Source organism: Panthera tigris, chromosome A1 (assembly GCF_018350195.1).
Source record: "Panthera tigris isolate Pti1 chromosome A1, P.tigris_Pti1_mat1.1, whole genome shotgun sequence".
Lineage (NCBI taxonomy): Eukaryota > Metazoa > Chordata > Mammalia > Carnivora > Felidae > Panthera > Panthera tigris.
Window position 1 is genome coordinate 154,844,645 of NC_056660.1, and position 21,807 is coordinate 154,866,451.

General features: G+C 35.9%; 1 long non-coding RNA gene across 1 annotated transcript in view; it reads right to left on the reverse strand.

The window, feature by feature from the left end:
* The window catches only part of LOC102953771, a 146,980-nt gene extending 125,560 nt beyond the window's left edge, over nt 1–21,420 (reverse strand). The window contains exons 1-3 of the long non-coding RNA XR_001509926.2: nt 21,314–21,420; nt 5,828–5,949; nt 4,742–4,844 (exon numbers count right to left, since the gene is read on the reverse strand). This is a non-coding gene — a long non-coding RNA (uncharacterized LOC102953771). The remainder of the gene's footprint in view (nt 1–4,741; nt 4,845–5,827; nt 5,950–21,313) is intronic.
* Nucleotides 21,421–21,807: the final 387 nt, after the last annotated feature.

Genomic DNA, 21,807 nt, shown 5'->3' on the forward strand with positions numbered 1-21,807 from the left:
GACTCTTGGTTTCAGCTCAGGTCATGATCTCACGGCTCATGGGATCGAGCTTTGTTTCAGGCTCTTCACTGTCAGCATGGAGCCTGCTTCAGATTCTCTCTCTCCTACTCTCTCTGTCCCTCCCCCACACACTCTCTCTCACTAAATAAATAAACGTTTTTTAAAAAGTCTTACTGTTTATAGCTTGAGCAAAGAAAATCACATTCCATCCAACTCCCTTCACACACACCTCATTTTATTTATTTAGTGAATATGCTGTTTCAGCATAGCAAATTTTAATTCAGTACATTTTCATAAGTTGTTTCTATATAGCCTAAAACAAATAAAATCACTTAACATAATATAGTTAATATCAGAAGCCATAAGCTTCCTTTTACTATCTTCATTGTATAACATTTCCTTAGTTAAAACTAATGTAAGCTGATGGCCAAAGAACATTTGACCTCTAACTAATATAATCTTATTAAATTATAAATAAACAAAATATAAATCAACCCGAAGTTCGGCATATAACTAAAAAGGTAATATGATAAATTAGTGTTTTATAAATGTAAAACTACTAACCTATGTTAGAATCTGTCATTCTGATAATACTGGCCATCACAACCATTTTAATCAGGATTGCATGACATAAGAATTACAGTTTTAAAGCACATAGAACTTTAGGGGTGCCTAGACAATGGCTCAGTCGGTTAAGTGTCCAACTCTTGATTCTGGCTCAGGTCATGATCTCACAGTTGGTGAGACGGAGCTCTGTACTGAGAGCACTAAGACCACTTGGGATTCTCTCTCTCTCTCTCTCTCTCTCTCTCTCTCTCTCTCTCTCCCCCTCTCTCTGCCATTCCCCCACTTGTGCGCTCGCTCACGCTCTCTCTCTCAAAATAAATAAACATTTAAAAAAAAAACCTCTGAAGCAAATGAAACTTTATTTTTTTAATGTTTATTTATTTTTTGAGAGAGACACACAGAATGTGAGCATGGGAGAGGTACAGAGAGGGAGACACAGAATCTGAAGCAGGCTCCAGGCTCTGAGCTGTCAGCACACAGCCTGACAAGGGGCTCAAACTCACAAATGGTGAGATCATGACCTGAGCCGAAGTCAGACACTTAATCGACTGAGCCACTCAGGCATCCCATGAAACTTTAAATGTGATAAGAAATAGGTTCATTCTTTCACTTATTTTTCATCATTTTCAAAGAGAAGGATCCTTTCCCAACTTTAGACTGATCATTATACCAAAGCACATGTGGCTCTCCTTAAGGGAATTAATAGAGTCCTTAAGTCAAGATGTATTACACTTATTATTAAAATATATTATTTCAGAAAAAATTCAACTATTGAAATTTTATGGGTAAATTTCCAATAAGTGGTTAGTTGTTCAAGATAACAAAATTGCAGACATACACTATACTGCCTCTAAGAAGCTAGTATGACTATGGTGAGACTTCAGGAACAATACTGTTTATAACACTGAATATCCCAGAAAAGTGTAGTAGCACTCCACCTTGGAATTCATTTTATCACCATTATCACACCAACTGTGAGGAAAATCTTTTCTTTCCTTGTAGGTTACCCATCTGTTTAATTCATTCACTTAACAAATGCTTATTAAGCATCTATATGTACCAGGAATTGTACTAAACCCTGGGGATATAAAAATGAATTAAACACATAGCCTTTGCGCTTGCCATTAAGATATGTAACAGTCTAGGGGCGCCTGAGTAGTTCAGTTGATGAAGCTTCTGACGCTTGATTTTGGCTGAGGTCATGATCTCATGGTTCTGAAGTTTGGAGCTCTGTGCTGACAATGCAGAGCCTGCTTGGGATTCTCTCTCTCTATCTCCCTCTCTCTGCCCTTCCCCTGCTTATGCTCTCTGTCTGTCTGTCTCTCTCTCTCTCTCTCTCAAAATAGATAAATAAATCAATCAATAATCCTTAAAAAAGAAAGAAATCTATAGTCTAGAGAGATATAATAAGCGCAATAAAATATAAAGGTACATAAATATAAAATATAAGGCTCTCAGTTTAACTGAGGTAGACATGTAAGGAGTATACATGACATGGGGGAGTAAGGAAGAGGGCTGCCGGAGGCAAGCTTGAGACAACATGGAATGGACCACTAACAGAAAACCTTGTATGTATGCTAAAGAGAACACAATCTGTACCTTAAAATCCTTCAATGGTTTCTCTTGTTTGTGGAGGGAAAAATCATGGGATCATAGGTTTCCAGAATGTCTATTCAATTTATGTAATATGGCTTTCCTCAACAATGGTCACACTAACATTTCATATTGCATTATACACCTGTTAGAGAACTAATATCACCATTTTAGCCTATCTGCTTTATATCAACATGTAAATAATCTCCCGGAACAAGGATCTCCAGCTCTAGCAAACTTGTAAATTAAACAACAATTTTACTACTTGAAGAGCGGGGCAGACACTAAAGTTATAGCAAGTTTTCCAAGAAAGCATTATCAAGAATCCATACACGTGATAACATGCACGCAGCATACACACAACATGAAGTATACACAATATACTGGCAGACTGTCCAACGTTGTGTCTACATAAAGTCACAAAAGCAAATGTTTCAGCCAGATACATTTTGTTGTACCTCAGTCAGTCGTACAAAATCACTGTGAACTGGCCAGACTGTGCCTCAAAAGTGAAACAGCGCATTCTCAAGTTGCGTAAGTAAACCTTTCAAGCAGCTTAACACAGCACTTATAAATAGGAGCTCTGGGCAGAAGTTCTGAGGCCACATAGTTCAGGACTGAAACCCTTGGTCATTCACTGACCTTACGCAAATTATTGAACTCTGGCTCTAAGTTTTCTCGTCTATAAACCTGAGATAATTATTCCTACCCCACATAACTGTTGTAAAAATATAATAAAATATAAAAAGCACTTAGAGTGGAACAAATTACATCAGTTTTAATAACAATTATATAATTATAATTATTAATTATTCAAAAAGTAGTATCACATCACTACACCTACAATAGAAATTATTCTAGTAAAGACAAACTCAAGTTTATACACTAAATAAGTTTAACTTCCACTATAATGTTAAAGAAATTTCCAAAGTCTAGTCCAACTGAAAATGTTTGAGCTAGGCCTAATGAGAAAAAAATAATACTGAGACAATCATCTTAAAATAATGCTTTCAAGAAATGAGACTTTTGAAAACACAATGAGTTATACTTAATAACTACTTATAAGACATGGGAAGGGAAAGCCCAATCTTCCTACAAAAATACTGAGTGCCTTTTTGAGGAAAAGAAAACTATGCAATCAAACCTTTTCTCCACATATAGTGCCATGTTATTCCTTTTTATATTTTGTGGCCTTTCACAAGCCATTTAGTATAGATGGTAAGGCTGGTTATAATCATGGAACATCATGTACCTGTAAAGATCCTCTCCCTACAGAGAGACCTGTTTTTTGAAGTCAGTGAGCATCAGTCCTACCAGTCTTTGATTTGGGATTTGTTTATATCCCAAAAGAAGAAAAATTAAAAGGGAACAGTGACAACAAAAAAGAGAGAATAGTACTAAAGCAGAACTGTAAAAGAAAATTTACTTTGACAACCTGACATTGGTGATGATTCAAGTGAAAACAACTTGAGTAAAGAGGGCCAAAGCAACATCGGTAACTGTTATCAAGTTACTTACATACAATGTTACACACATGCAGACACACACACAAACATCATGGTTAGGAAGGGTTAGGTCAAATCACAAATGTAATTCGTAAAGTGAAGTAACGATTAATGAATATGCATTAAATAATAATGACCTGAATTACAAATTGCTATTAGATACACTACTACCCCTTGTAATAATATGAAACATATATGGTCATCCACTATATATCTAGGAAAGAAAGCCTGTGGCAAGCATCAACAATGGCTACCAGTTGAAAGACCAAATAATGTATTTGAAAACAGATGAGACATTGATACTGCAGTTATCTGAAATTTCCTGAAATTAGTAATATATTTTATGTTTTATATAAATTTTTTAATGTTTATTTATTCTTGAGAGCAGAAAGAGACAGAGCATGAGTTGGGGGAGGGCCAGAGAGAGAGGAAGACACAAAATCCAAAGCAGCCTCCAGGCTCCAAGCTGTCAGCACAGAGCCCAATGAGGGGCTCAAACCCACAAACCACAAGATCATGACCTGAGCCGAAGTTGGATGCTTAACCAACTGAGCCACCCAGGCGCCCCTGAAATCAGTAATATATTTTAAAATAAATAAGTAACATATGTGATTCTGTTCTAGCCAATATTCATTCAAATAAAAGTCAAGAATTTTAAGTTAGCTAGCATGTGTTATATGGAAATAAGAATGGAGGTGAGAAAGAGTGCTCAAACTGGGGCACCTGGCTGGCTCACTTGGAAGAGCATGTGACTCTTGATCTTGAGGTCAAGTTCGAGCCCCACACTGGATATAGAGATTATCCTTAAAAATAAATAAACTTTAAAAAAATAAAAGAAAGAAAAGAAAGAGTACCTCTACTACTTTTAGGTATATTCATAAACACCAAACTGTCACTTCCACCCCTTTTCATTGTCAGGTTGATTTCTGTGTGAATCTTCACTACAGTCTAGTAATAAAGCATGATGGTTTAACATCCCATAAAACAAAGTTTAAGCCAAACTATTGCTTGATAATGCTGAAAACATCAAATAACACTAGTGTGATCTTTCCTGTGTGAAGATGACACTGACTCACCTTCAACAGAGATGAGCTTCAAGTTGTTTTTCCCCAAGGGAGATGAACTCGCTGATCTGGCCAATTCTCTTGCCAAAGCTCCCTGGTGAACAACAGCTTATATCTGCAAGATGAGTGTTACCAGTGGTCACAGAAAATAACAAAATAAAATTATTAACATAGAAATGAAACCTATGCCATGGTCCCAAGCCACTATGTTTTAATGAACTAAAAACAAAGTCAGAGAAATATATATATTTTATAATACTTACATACAAAATTGTACATGTATTTACTCTCATTCATTTTATTTGATCTTTCCCTGACCTAAAAATACAAACAGTCAAAGGCTGACCTCTATTCCTGAGTAAAAATGTTCTCAGCTGTCTTACCTAAAACAAAGATTGCTTCTGACATGTAAAATCAAAAGTGTATAATGAAAATGCTCAAAACATGAAAGCATGCCAACTCTACATCCCTCATCACCAGTAGCAATAACTGAGGAAATTACAGAATATTTTTGTTAATGTTAGCAACATTTTCAATAGCATTAAATTCAGTATGACTACAGCCAAAATTACTGTGACATTTCCTAAAATCCTGAAAAATACTTCCATTTTTATGAAGAAAAAATACTTTCATTACTAGCTATAGTGTTTATTCATGTTAAAACAGAAGTTTGTAATTAAATATTCCTGATATGGAATTTTATTAGTTACCAGATGAATCTCCTTCATAAGAGTTAAGAAGTTGGTTCAACATTACCTGAAGTCATAGTGTTTAAGTATAAGTAAAGTTGATGTTATGTGCTTCTTTATTATTGAAAGGAATACAAATTAGATTAGCATCTGTTAATAATCAATAAGGAGCTACTTACAACTAGATACAATTCAAACAAAAACACAATGCTAAGCATCTACAATGAGCAAGGCACTCACTATTTGGGGTTTCTGTGAACAGGTGTAAGAATAACAAAGCATAATACACAACCTCAAAGAAATCACAATATCAGTATTATTAAAACATTCCACTTCCAGTTCTACATAACTGTTTGCAATAACAAACAGCGAGAATATGAAGGGTGAAATAGAAAGCACAGCATCATACCAGAGAATGGTAGCTACCACAGGGATGAGGCTCTTGGGCTCCTCTTGCAAGTGGATATAAGGAAGTCTCGATAGAAATGTTGAGAACATCTGCTACAACCTGTGATGCAGGCCCAATGCCACCTGTAACCAAATAAACTTTGTTAATTTAAAGTCACTATACAACCGTTTCCACTCACAATTCTATTTCAGTGGGTCGGTCCCCTTAACCAGTCTTCACTGTATTTCTTACCGTGATTCCCCACCAACTCACCAAAACTGGAAGTTCTCCACTAGGCTGCAAACTCTTAAAGTTCTCCTTCATTATTTTTTTTTCAATTTTTTAACATTTATTCATTTTTGAGAGATGGAGAGAAACAGCGTCAGTGGGGGAGGGGCAGAAAGAGAGGGAGACACAGATCTGAAGCAGGTTCCAGGCTCTGAGCTATCAACACAGAGCCCGATGCAGGGCTCAAACTCATGAACTGTGAAATCATGACCTGAGCCGAGGTCGGACACCCAACTCAATGAGCCACCCAGGTGCCCCTAAAGTTCTCCTTCACTTTAGTTTCCCATTTCCACAATGCCCAGCAGAATACCTCACAAACTGTAAATGCCTAATAATTGCTTGATAACTTGAAATGAACTAGTCATCTTATTCTCTTATCAAAATACCACTTATTCTTGCTAGAGTTCTATTCCTGGCAAGACAATATTAGATGAAAACACAAGATTGTTTACTTATTCAGCAAACATTTTGCTCAAACACCTACTAGGTACAATGCCAAGTGCTATATATACTAACATAACTAACACATGACCCTTCCTCTTAAGTAATTCAGTCTAGTAAAAAAGATAAAGATGGCAGACTCTGAAAACTATAAAAACACTGATTAAAGAAATTAAAGATGATGGGGTGGCTCAGTTGGTTAAGCGCCTGACTCTTGATTTCAGTTCAGGGTCATGATCTCATGGTTCGTAAGTTCAAGCCCTGAGTCGGGCTCTGCGCTGACAGTGCAGAGCTTGCTTGGGATTCTCTCTCTCCCCTCTCTCTCTCTGCCCCCAACCCGCTTGCTCTCTCTCAAAATAAATAAACTTTAAAAAAATTAAAAAAAAAAAAAGAAATTGGAGATGACACAAGAAATGGAAAGACAATCCATGCTCACGGGTTGGAAGAACAAATATTGTTAAAATGTCTATACTAAATTTCATATATTGAAAAAATAAATAAATAAATAAATAAATAAATGTTAAAAAAGCAAAAAAAAAAAAAAATGTCTATACTACCCAAAGCAATCTACACATTTAATGCAGCCACCAAAATACCAACAGCATTTTTCACAGAGCTAGAACAAACAATCCGGAAATTTGTATGGAACCACAAAAGACCCAAATAGCCAAAGCAATCTTGAAAAAGAAAAAGCAAAGTTGGAACCATCACAATTCCAGACTTCAAGGTATATTACAAAGCTGTAATCACCAAGACTGTATGGTACTGGCATAAAAACAGACACACAGATCAACAGAACAGAATAGAAAACCCAGAAATGGACCCACAACTATATTCTCAACTAATCTTTGACAAAGCAGGAAAGAATATCCAAAGGAAAAAAGTCTCTTCAACAAATGGTGTTGAGAAAACTGGACAGCGACATGCAAAAGAATGAAACTGGACCACTTTCTCACACCCTACACAAAAATAAATTCAAAAGGGATGAAAGACCTAAATGTGAGACAGGAAACTATAAAAATCATAGAGGAGAACACAGGTGGCAACTTCTTTGACATTGGCCACAGCAACTTCTTACTAGATATGTCTCCTGAGGCAAAAGAAACAAAAGCAAACATGAACTAAAGGGACTTCATCAAGATAAAAAGCTTCTGCACAGCAAGGGAAACAATCAACAAAACTGAAAGACAACGTCCAGAATGGCAGAAGAGAATTGCAAATGACACATCTAATAGATCCAAAATCTATAAAGAACTTATTAGTAAACTCAACACCCAAAAAAACAAATAATTCAATGAAGAAATGGGCAGAAGACGTGAATAGACATTTTCCAAAGAAGACATTCAGATGGTTAACGGACACATGAAAAGATGCTCAACATCACTCATCATCAGAGAAATGCAAATCAAAACTACAATGAGATATCACTTCACACCTGTAAAATGGCTAAAATTAATAACAAAGGAAACTACAGATGTTGGCAAGGATGCAGAGAAAGGGGAACCCTCTTACATGGTTGGTGGGAATGCAAACTGGTGTAGCCACTCTGGAAAATACTGTGGAGGTTCCTCAAAAAAGTAAAAATAGAACTACACTATGATCCAGCAGTTGCACTACTAGGTATTTACCCAAAGGATACAAAAATACTGATTTGAAGGAATACACCCAACTCGATGTTTAAAGCAGTAGCATCAACAACAGCCAAATTATGGAAACAGCCCAAATGTCCATCGACTGATGAATGGATAAAGAAGTTGTGGTGCGTATATACAATAGAATATTACTCACCATCAAAAAGGATGACATCTTGCCATTTGCAATGATGTGGATGAAGCTAGAAGGTATTATGCTAAATGAAATATGTCAGAGAAAGACAAATACTATATGATTTCACTCATATGTGGAATTTACGAAACCAAACAGATGAACATGGGTCAGGGAGGTGGTGTGAGAGGCAAACCATAAAACAGACTCCTAGCCATAGAAAACAAACTGAGGGTTGCTGAAGGTGAAGTGGGTGATGGAATGGGTTAAAAGGGCGATGAATATTAAGGAAGTCACTTGTGATGAGTGCTGGGTGTCATATGTAAGTGATGAATCACTAAATCCTTTTCCTGAAACGAACACTGGAACTTAAAGCCTGTAACACTGTAACTAGTATTTAAGGCTTGAAACTAAAAAAAGAAAAAAGATGTGGTATACACATACACACACACACACACACACACACACGCACGCACACACACAAAATGGAATATTACTTAGTCATGAAAAATAAATGAAATTTTGCCATTTACAACAACATGGATAGAATAGAGGATTATGCTAAGCAAAATAAGTCAGTCAGCAAAAGACAAATATCATATGATTTCACTCATATGTGGAATTTAATTAAAAAAACAAGCAAGCAAAGGAGAAAATGAGAGAAAAGCAAACCAAGAAACATACCCTTAGCTACAGAAAATAAGTTGATGGTTACCAGAGGGGAGATGGGAGGGGGGATAGGTGAAATAGGTGATGGGGATTAAGGAGTGCACAAGTTTTGATGAACACCAGGTATTGTATGGAAGTGCTGAATCACTATACTGTACACCCGAAACTAATATTACACTCTGTTAACAACTAGAATTTAAATTAAACTTTTTTAAAAAAGAAAAAAATAAGAAGGATAAAGAAGGAAATTAGTCACTATGATACCCTGTCATCAGTTTATAGCCAGTTTTCTAGAAAGTGCTACAGATACTAAAAGAAAACTGGCTTAGAATAAAGGCTTTAGAGAAGAAATGTCATGTGAAATGAGTATTTAAAAAATAACAGCCATTGAACAGAGGGACAAAAAGAAAGAAGACATTCTTAGTGCAGGGGAGAGGTGAAAAATTATAGAGGTGCAAAAGGGTACACAATATTCTGAGAAATTCTAAAAGCTTTTTGGAAAGTATAAAATGAGAAGAAAAAGGCATGAAAAAGATCACAGAGATGCCTATTATGCTAAATAGCTGGACCTCGGTCTGACTAAAGGAGGTAAGCCAGAGGAGTGATGTAATCATTAAAAAGATCTTGGCAGTAGTGTGAAAGACAGGAGGAAGGACAACAGGACAAGGCAAAGGACTAAATCACATGAGACAAAACTGTCTTGACCTAATGGTTTATGGAATTATGGTGACCCGATTCATCATCAGTGGTCATTAGGTCTCTTCCCCAACGGGTCTCAAATTCAGATACATATTTAGAAACAGGTGTTGATTTATTTTTAGTAAACTATTTAGGTGGTATAATCTCAGTCAAAAAGCATGGCAGGAATTTCATAAGAATTGTATCAAGATGCCAAAATGTTAATAACAACTAGCACTGGGTAGTAGGGATACAGGTCATGTTTTTCTTGTTAATGATATATTTCAAATTGTCTACAGAGTAAAATTAAAAATAAATCCTACAGGAATTTCTTGAAACTTAAAAATTAAAATTGGCCTTAACTCTAAAGGGCCAGAGCCAGGATTCCTTCACAATATAACTGGCCCAAAGCCTCCCTTTATCACCATGGCCCACTCTACATAAAATACACATTCCTACAACAGAACCTCAACCCATAACCTCTCTGTTTCTATAGCATCCTCTTGCTCTGAATATCTGTCTAAATCCCAACTTCATCATACCACAGCTATACTGATTTTGTACTTGAATTTCCAAAAGCTCATTATCTGCTCCATACACTGTGACACTCCATCGTATCATTTATTGAAATCCTTCCTAAATACTTCTCCAGTCTGTTCTTCCTACAGTGTTTTAAGAATACTATGGTAAAATCAGTCCTATTCTAAAAGAATATTCAGACCTGACTCACTTATGGGCAGACATGCGTATAATTGTACCAGTGAATTGATAAACTGCAAACATTGATCACTATTAAAGAGTTTTCAAATCTATTATCTCAGAAAAAGTTGCCTACTGTTATGAGTTGAATGGTGTCCCCCCCAAAATATGTTGAAGTCCTAACCCTCAGTACCTGTGAATGTGACCTTATTTGGAAATAAGGTCTTTGCAGATTATCAAGTTAAATGAGGTCATTAGGATAGGCTCTAATCCAATATGACTGGTGTCTTTATAAATAAGGAAACTTTGGACATAAAGACAGAAACATACACAGGGAGGTCACCACATGAAGATGACGACAGGGATCAGGATGACGCCGTCTATAAACCAAAGTATACCAAAGATTACCAACAAACCACCACAAGCTAGGAGAGAGGCATCTAATCGATTATCTTTCTCACAGCCATTGGAAGGAATTACCTTGACAACACCTTGATCTTGGACTTCTAGCCTCAAGAACCAGGCAACAATAAATTTCTGTTGCTTAAGCTATCCCTTTTGTGGTACAATGCTACACAGCCCAAGCAAAATAATATACCTAATAAGTGAAACTGATTTGTCCCCCTGGAAGTCACTAAAGACAAAAACATTCTGAAGATTGCAAATCAGTAATAATAAATTTTCTTGATATTCATTTTTCAACCTCTAGCAAAGGTGGTATTTAATAGCTAAGTCAACCTAGTACCAAATGACTCTAAGGAAAGAGTTTCATCTATAAAGTACCATTTATAAAGCACATAATCAAACAGAGAGAATATTATCCTATAGCTATTGGGACATAAAAATAACATGAAATTATATAGATTTTCCTTTGTTTTATAAAAGAGTTGCTCTATGCACTTTTATGTGCCTGTGAGAATACAATGTGACCTATAATCCAAAGATAATACAATGAGTTACTTGATGAGAAGCAGGGAAATCAGCATAGATCAGGAATGGGCTCTAGAGGGACACATACTTCAAATCCTTGCAATGTTACTCATCAGCTATGTGACTTGAGCAAATTACTTAACCACGGTTGAGCCTCAAATTCTTCACCAGTAAAATGGGAATTTTACAGTTTATATAAACAGATTAAACAATATATGAAATATGCTTAGCATATAATGATAAGAAGGTTTTACAATGTATATAAAAAGGAAAATTCATAATTAAGGATTTTTTTATACTTCTCTTGGGTAGGACAACTATTAAGCAAGTTTACATAAGAACAAAACTCTTCATCATACACACTGTATATAAAAATATAGTCTTTGGCTAATTCCCTACTATAAAATGCAGAAGTTTCAGAATTTTAAACCTATTGGTCAAAACTCAAAACACATTTGAACTGATTAATATTGGAACTGAAATACAAACAGGATCTTGGTGACTTTTGGCTCTGTCACAGACATCAGTTGGTATGCTGCTTTCGAAGCTCTGTAATACCACTCCTTTATTCCTTCAGATCACTAAGCTCTAGCCAGTCCAAACAACAACCCATAAGTTGTCAAACTAGACTGACATGAGCCTGAGCCTAATAGTATAGTACAATCCACTGGAACCTTCTACCAAATATTACTGGTTTTTTTGCCTTTTTAAAAATATCTTATAAAATACACATCTCAAAACTGTAGCTAAATAAAAAGGGACTTATTTTGGAATGTGTATATCTGTTGTAGGGGGTTTTTTTAATGTTTATTTATTTCTGAATGAGAGAGAGACAAAGCGCAGGTGAGGGAGGGGCAGAGAGGGGGAGATGCAGAATCCAAAGCAGGCTCCAGGCACCAAACTGTCAGCATAGAGCGACACAGAGCTAGAACCCACAAAGTGCAAGATCATGACCTGAGCTGAAGTCTGACAAAACCGACTGAGCCACTCAGGCGCCCCAGGAATGTGTATATTTGTTTTGAGAAATGTATAAATAAGGCAAAACCTTATCAATCACTAAAATTCAAAAGGACCGTATTTTCTCACTCTACACAAAATATAAATTATACTTTGACTGTTTATTGTAATACTTGTAAATTGAAACTTACACCTACATCCACATATAAACAGATAGAAAAACTACAAGATTAAATCCAAAAAGACTTTATTATAGGGGTAGGGGTATTTTTGTTAAACTTTTTTATCAAAAACAGCTATCTACCTAGGTCAGATCTATTGGCAAATATATCAACAACTCATTTTTTGTGTGACAGCCAAATAGTAACTGTTCTTAGCATCCTTTAATAAACTTTGATGAACTATAAAAACATGTTCATTTGTAATGCTATAAAAACATGTGCAGGGGCACCTAGGTGGCTCAGTAGTTTGAGCGTCTGACTCTTGATTTCGGCTCAGGTCATGGACTGAGACGCACATAGGGCTCCACACTAAGAATGGAGCCTGCTTGGGATTCTCTCCCTCTCCCTCTGCCCCTCTGCCCTGCTCACAGTCCCTTGCTCTTTCTCGCTCTCTCTCTCTCTCTCTCTCTCTCTCTCTAAAAAAGAAAACAGAAACATGTTCAATGCGAAAATTCAATATTTCCATCGAAGCTAATGGGAAGTCAAAACCAAACACAGGTATTTTTCTAAATATCTATGAAAATATGTTTTGCCTTCATACTTAGTGTAGTTCCCAACTTTAATTTAAATATACTGTTAGTTGAGGTTTTTTTTTAATTTACATTGAAGTTAGTTAGCATATAGTAACAACGATTTCAGAAGAAGATTCCTTAATGCCCCTTACCCATTTAGCCCATCCCTCCTCCTACAACCCCTCCAGTAACCCTCTGTTCTCCATATTTAAGAATCTCTTATGTTTTGTCCCCCTCCCTGTTTTTATATTATTTTTGCTTCCCTTACCTTGCGTTCATCTGTTCTGTGTCTTAAAGTCCTCATATGAGTGAAGTCACATGATATTTGTCTTTCTCTGACTAATTTCGCTTAGCATAATATCCTCTACTTCCATCCACGTAGTTACAAATGGCAAGATTTTCCTTTTTTTTTTTTTTTTTTTTTTGAGCTTTGAAAAAAATGAACCTGCTTCTTGCTAAAGCAGCAGCACAAAGGGTGCTTTTCAGAAACATTGTTAGGCAATTGTTTTTTATTTACAGAGAGATATTGTTAGGCAATTATTTTTTATTTACAGAGAGATAATTAGACTGGTAGACTTAATTTAAACAAAATAGGGTATCAGGAAAAATTCTTAGATCTTATATTCTTTAAAAAAACTGATTTAAAGTTAGCAAATGCCACATCCTATTTGTTCAAGATACTATATTAATATCATTTTGGCTGATCCCAAATTATAACTCTAACAATTTTTCAAAAGGCAAAGAACAGCAATGGAAACCTAAATGTATTTTCTTTTTCTCTTAAAGTCTTCATGTAGTAATATTAATAAAATCACAAATACATTATATTAAGAAAATATAATCTGTTAAATTACTGGCAAAAGACCATATCAATAATTATCCCCTGAAGAGCAATGACTTTGCTTTTATCTATCTCACATGCAGTAAGCATGACAAGAATTCAATAAATAGGTGTTAACTGTCTATATCTCAAGAACAATAAGCACAACAGCAGCATAATTCTCCTAAGAATCAAATAGTGAGAAAATCCTAAAGATCTGGGATTTCGAAACAGGCCATGAACAAAATTTTACAACAGGCAAATCTAACGTTAGTAGAAGAAAACTCTACCCTTTACCCACGAAAAATTCTGAGATCACATCTGAAAATTGTGTGTTGGCTGTGTCAATAGAAAATACACAGCCAATGCTAGTTTTGAAATAATCTCAACTTGGTCTAAAGTACAGTCATTAAGAACTGAGTACAAAAAGCACAGATATTTAAGCACCTATAATCCTGATAGTATATATGGCAAAAAATATACATAATATATAATCATATAAATATATACATACATACATAAAAATACATACATTTTTTTCCAAATTCAGAGGTTTCTGTAAACAATGCATCACCTTTCTTCAAAGAGCTATATAACTAAAATAATAAAATAATATAAATGACTATACATTGTTGTGTCTCACCATGGTTTCTCTAGTGTTAGCACTGCTGGCTTGGTGATTAAGATTCCATATTCTCACCACTACTGTCCAGATTCATATTATGGTCAAGGAGAAACAAGTTAGCAAGGGGCTAGTTTCCTCTACTCACATTTTTTCTGCTGAGTTTCACCTACCTGATAGAGCAACAATGGAGAAATTTAATAAGTGTAGAAAAGTCTTTATATTACCCATTACAGACGTTCACCAGAACTTTCAACTAGACAAATGCCTTGCAAATATTTATAGACAGACATACACACACACACACACACACACACACACACACACACAGCGTTCTCTCCAGACAGAAATGTTACAGATATGAAAGAAATAATATTTTGTATGAGCAAATAAAGCAATATGCGTCATAAAAAGCAATATGCATTTATAAATGCTAAATAAAAGGAGTACTGAATGTTGATATCTGATTACATTGGATCTCTCCTCCCCAAACTAATATGCTAGGGAAAATTTCCTACTAGCAGCTGCTGAACACATAATATAATTGATCTAAAATAGAGAAAAATGTGTTACCTGCCTTGCTTGTTAAAACACAACTACCTTGAGAATATTTATAGCACTGACAAAGCTACGATTAGTAGCTTCATCTTCCCTAAAAAGAATGATTGCTACGATTACAAGTTTCCTAGTATGTATTTATAGAACCAAATAATTTATTAAACCAAGTTTTTGGTCTTAAAGCAACAGATTTGGGAACAGATAGTCTTATAATAGGATACATTAACTCCATCTCTAGTTATATTGAAATTTTTTCATAGGAAAGGCACGGCACTGTGAATATTATGACTCAAGCTTACTCATCTCAACTAAGAATGAATTAAATTCGATAGAGTAAAAACCTGAAAGAACGTACATGCATGGAATTCTAGGTTGCCATTTTTAGAATAGGGTTTTTCTCCAAAGAGATTTTAAAAATGTGTTTCAAAATTATTCTATTTGTGCTACTCTCACTTTAGTCCTCTGATAAGTTGGTTGCTAAATAGAAACAAGAAACAAACTCATTTTCAAATAGAAAGTCATTTGTGATTTGACCACAACATAAGCTACCAAAAAAAAAAAAGAAAGAAAGAAGCAATTTGTCAGTCCTGACTGCCAAAATATATTGAAAAATAGATATATGTACACATAAAGAGACACTTATATTTGTGCCCATTCCTATTTTCCTGGTCCAGTTACCATGAAGAGATCAGAAAACAGACCACACAGTAAGACAACTATCGAAAGCTTCATTGTACCCAAACTACCATTTTTTCCAGGAAAGTCCAGAAAATAAAGAAGAAAACCGCAGCCTCTACAGGAGGCTACAGATTCAGTCTTCTCCTTCTATAGGTAGCTTACAGGCTGATAATGGCTTCAATGTTTTCCCCTACAGGAGAAATACTCTTAGAGAAAAACCTTTTCTGCATACACAATCACAAAATTATAAAAGCCTACAGACAGTCTTTAACCACAGGATACCAGAGTGGTCAGATAGCCAGTACCCAAAGCAGACAATGTGAACTGAAGAGAAGAGTGCTTTGAATGGAAGTCAGGAGAACTAAGTTTCATTCCTGGCTCTGGATTTACTATATGGTCTTCAGTAAGTTACTTAAATTTCTCTGAGCCTTTTCCTTTTGTTTTATTTTATTTCATATGGAAAATAAGAGGTAATCAAAAAACTTTAATTATGCCTAGGAGGACATCAAAGAACATGTGGATCTGTCCACAACTTCACAGATGAAACATGATCACTCACAGATGATTAGACAAAAAAGGTTCCAACAGCTTTCACAGCTTCAACATCTTAAAATTAATTCATTTAAAAGGACAAGTCACTTACAACAAATCTTTAGACATGTCAAGAAAAATACTTAAGAGGCAAAAAAGATAATGATAAAATTTAGGATGATGATTATCTCTTCAAGAAGCCATCAGGGAGTAAGATCAGGAAGAGCTTCAATTGTACAGGTAACACTTTACTTCTCAAACAGTTTGGAGCACATGTCTGTTTTTCTTGATATGCCACATTTTGTCTGAAATACTTTCTAACCATTTTTTTTTAATTTTTTAATGTTTTATTTATTTTTGAGACAGAGAGAGACAGAGCATGAACGGGGGAGGGTCAGAGAGAGAGGGAGACACAGAATCTGAAGCAGGCTCCAGGCTGAGCTGTCAGCACAGAGCCCGACGCGGGGCTCGAACCCACGGACTGTGAGATCACGACCTGAGCCGAAGTCGGATGCTTAACCGACTGAGCCACCCAGGCGCCCCACTAACCATTTTTTTTAAGTAACCACCAAAACATCTTTAACCAAAAGCTGAATGAAATAAATGAAAACACTTCCCTGGAATATTAAAGGTCAATGGAAATAGTGTGTCAGTTTCAAACATTCTCCTCATGAGCTTAAAAGGCAAGTATCACTATGATCCCCTAATATGTGGGGGAAAAGAGTGCTGGGCTGAAAAAAAAAAAAAAAAAAAAGGAGGGGGCGTTGCCTGGGTGTCTCAGATGATTAAGGGACCACGTGACTCTTGATTTTAGCTCAGATCATGATCTCATAATTCGCTGTACCAAGCGCCACTTCAGGCTCTGGGCAGATAGCTAGGACGCTGCTACGGATTCTCTCTCCTCTCTTCTGCCCTCCCCCACTCACATGTGTGTGCACTGTGTGCAGCGTGCACGCACTCTCTCTCTAAATAAACATTTTAAAATATATTTCAAAAATATGTACATAAAACTATTTCCAATTTCCAGCTTAGTAAAATATTAAAAGAACACACACAGCGCAAAACACAAAACGAACTGTATTATTAGCACCATGATTGAATCACTTAAGAATACTCAGATAGCTAATAACTTTTACTCTAAACATCTGCCTAAGAAAAATACATTCAAGAGTCACATCCGATAGCCTCGTGTTTAATCTTCAGGGTTGTTTTTACCGAGATTGCAATGATTCACCTAAACTAATCAAAGGCCTGTCTAAACCTCTACATGGAACCTACCTGTAAAAACTAAATGCCTCTGCAATTTCCGAAATTTTCCAACAAGAAAGTACAGGTCATTCAGCAAAATATATTTACTGTATACTACCATAATAGCTATTTAATTGTTATCATTATGATGCAGATATATAATGGAAACAGATGTTCCTTTTTCCTTTCAGCAAAGCACAGGAAAAGCATAAACTTGCTGATATTGCATGGACTACTATCATAGCACAATAGAGGGGGAAAAAACATTAGCACATGACAATATTAGTTTTTACTACACAACTAATTGCATAAAAAGTATAACTTGAGATCATTAAATCAATGATCTACAGAAGGGAAACAAATAGATTTGTATAACCAGCCTATTTCACATCTGCAGTTGAGAAAATACTTCTGAGAGACTAAGTGTATGCAAAATGCTACCAGTGCTTTCAGAAGACAAGGAAAGAATGTTGTTCTATTTTCTTTGCTCATGTAACATAGATTACAATGCTGCCTCTACAGAGAAATTTTTTTCAATAGTACCAGTATAAACTGGAAGAACTTTTCTGGAAAACAATTTGGCCATCAATATCAAGAACCTTAAAAAAAGTCTATACCCTCATCCAAGTAAATTCTTTTGTAATAATATATTGTAAGGAAATAGCCAGAGGGATGAATAAGATTTATTTAAAAAGCCATTTATCATAACTTTATTTATAATTATGGAAAATTAAAAATCTAACTCTCCAATAGAACAATGAATAATTATACATGCTAAAACATTAAACAGTCAACATAAATGACTTTAATAATTTTAATTACACAGGAAATTTTCTACTATTTAATGCCAACTGAAAAAAGCAAGATACAAAGTGGTGTCTATCTATATATAAATAAAACATATAAATGCTTGGAGAAAGGCTTAGAGAAATATACAAAATGTCATTTTTAACTTTTGCAAATTATTATGAGCAAATACTAGCTTTTTAATCACAAAAAGTTATATTTTCTTTAAATAATTAATTCTATATCTATGCTCTAATACTGTGTCCTTGTCCAAAGTTTCTAAAAATTCTTTGCACCAAATAGCCCTATAAGTATTTATAAGTAAATTTACCTAAATTTATGTTGACAAGTTATTTGATCCTAAAATTTGACATATAAAGAAAAGTGTTTGTCAATCACATAGACAACACATTTTTTTCCTGAGTTAAATAGGATGCTTACAAATTAGAGAAAAATTTTATGAGACAAATATTATAAATGCTTACTTACAAACTACCAATATGATGTGTTTTAAGTCACCAAGTCAAAGACATTTTTCAAATAAAACTATTTCTAAGCCAGATAAAGTAGCCTATTAATTGTTCTCTCCAATATGCCAATAAAAAGTTTGCCATAGCTTTCATTAGGATTCCTGGTTTCATGATTCTATTTTTACAAAAAGGAGCTGATTTGTCTTAGGCTATTACTGTCTATTACTTCTAGAAGTCTTGAGGAAAGGTGGGAAGCAGCAAATTCTGGCAATCTGCCTAAAGAGAAATCAATGAAACAAATTAATCCTTCGCAGGCTGCAATGACACAGTAATCCATCATTCAGAGCTGCTTTTATATACCAAATCAGAGAGCAGAGGAAAGAGCCCTGGGGGACATCACAGACAACAACTTACACCAACACTGGGAAAATACTGAGGAATCAGTTTATTTAAAGAGGATAGATTTCAGTTGATTGCCTATTTCGTCAAATAAAGATTTTTTCTTTCACAGTGTAGTGAACCCAAGGCCCAATGACTTTATCTTCAGAATTCACTACCAAATACGCTGGCTGACATCAATAGGGGATGAATGTTTTTAAATAATTAGCATCATTAATCAGTATAAACAAATATCTGGCTAAAGTAATATTACTTTTTCCATTAAAATTCCAGGTGTTAAACACATTCCTTGTTTTCAGTACAGACTAATTCTAAATTCACCTACTAATCTCCAACTTAACTGACCAATTTCTGGTAAACCACATTGAAGTATTTTTTTCACACATAAAATGTAGCCATTTACAATATGGGTAATTTTCTAAGTACTGTGTCCAGTTTAAAGACTTGAAAATTTTAATTTCATCTCTTGCCATTTAAGATTCAACAGCAAATCAGATTATAAATAACTTCTTTCACAATAATAAATAGTTCTTTAGCTTTTAATGTCATTGGCAATGCTGAAAGATAAAATTAAACATGGTTTCTTTTTTAAAAATAAACATATCAATGTATGGCAGTACATTCACATTGAGTATATTTATTTACACATATACAAGAACATATGCATCTAAATTTATTCATGCTTATGTAGAAACTTATGCACCTGAGTACATCTTACTCTATACTAAGTGGGATTATATTTCCTAGATGAAAACTAATGACAAGAACAATGCAGTCACAGGAATATTACTATTCCTAAATACAAATGCATCATTTTTGTGGCTGAACGTGAGAAGTGAAAGAAAAGAATTTCCAAGAAATAAACAAAAACAACAAAAACCTGTCACGATGGTCTCTGAAATGTTAAAACCCAGAGCATCTAATCATAGATGCAAAATAGAAAAAGGTTAAATAAATGCTAACTAGTCAATTTTTGAGTGGCATCTTCGATTCTGTGGTCCATGGCCATATGATTGCAATTCCTGGCCATGCTGATACATTTTTAATTCAATACATGGATCTAGTATTTATTGATTTAATAAGGTTAGGGTATTACATTGTGGCTGCTACTGATGAACTGTCAGCAGTTCTATCTAGTAAAATCTTACAGAGGAGTATCTATTTTAGGGGAGAGAGAGAGAACATCTATGTAAATGTAACCCCTTCACTACCTGACAGTGGCAAGAGTAAGGTCCCTTCTTTCCTAGACTGCTTAGAGCTCCACACATCTTCTACGACTGAAGATGTTGGCTGCCAACTGACCGAGGTGACCGTGAAGAGACTGCAGCAAAGCCTTCCAGGTACACCTTCAAAATGAGGGAAAGCAGTGATTTACATCCCCGTCTCCACCCTCTGGCCTCTCCTCATAGGTCGTGAAGCACATACACACGCAAGGACATTACACATGCGCGGACACACCCAAAGACCTGAGCCCTTACCTTGTCACCTAACAGAGTTTAAAGGAGCCTTCAGTGACTTCTCTCTCTGGACCCTAACATCGTCCACTGCTTCGTTAGCATGCAGGCAGACATAAAAGAAGGGAGAAAGTTTACTTTCTCGAAAACAGTTCTGCCAAAATGCAACCCAAGGAGAGAGGCTTTAAAGGCTCTGTGAAATAAGGAGGTACCACAGGATCCAGCATCAGAAAAGGGGAGAGAAATCCACCAAAGTTGCTGAAACACTTGGGGACTATTAAGAAAGCTTTTTGCACTGCTGTGCTACCCTGCTTGTGGGCTTATTTTCCCAACCTAGACACCTGGGAAGCATGTTGTGCTCCAGCTTTTCTCTGACTTTGAAGAAATGGATAATCTAAGGAGTGGTGCTGCTGCTGGGGTCAGTAAAACTATGCTAATTGGTGAACCTAATTGCTTCAAGCAGTCCTGCCTCTAAACAGGGAGAGCACAGTTGATGGAGTCAGTCTGTTCCTAATAAAATGAAGAAGCACTGAATTAAATTCCCAAGGAAGGCACTATAAAAGTTTCCACAGTGTAACCAAATGACTTCACCTATGCTATTACCCCTAAGATGACATCTTTGAAAGAAAGCAGAGCCCAGTCAGGCTCCATATTCATAAATTGGCTGAGCTTAGGCCAGTGAATCTGGATTGATTTAAAAAGGCTTTTTCATCCTTCCAATCAAATGAAGTCACTGTTAATTAGATACTTTCTGTTAACAATGTCACTCTTCTCCACGTTACCTGCTCACACTTGCAGCGCCTCTAGTGCAACATCTGGAGCACCAGTTTCCCTGCAATCAGTCCTCACAAGTTTGGCTGGAGGGTGGTGGTATTTCCGTTTCTCAATCCCTGTCTGGAGGAAGATACTATTCAGTGCACCGGTGGCGAGATACATACCAGCTCGCTAATTTGCAAGATTATACAACACTCTCTGAGAAAACTCTCCAGATACGGTCCCCCAAAACATTTTTTGATGAACTGCACGGCGGTTTCTCTGTGCTGTTCCCGCCTTGCAGAGGTTTTCAAAAACGCCAAAGGCCACAAAGTTAACTCCCACTGACTTTGCGGCTTCTTCAGGCCAAAACTAGAAAATCGGGTTTGAGGTTTCCTGGCCGCGCCCCAGGCCTTGCTGCCTACCCCTCTCAGCCCAAAACCTGAAGGGGACTAGGTGCTCAAGGCAGGGCCCAGCGTTAGTCAGCCCCGGAGCACCGCAAAGGCTCAGAGCGCTCTCGCCA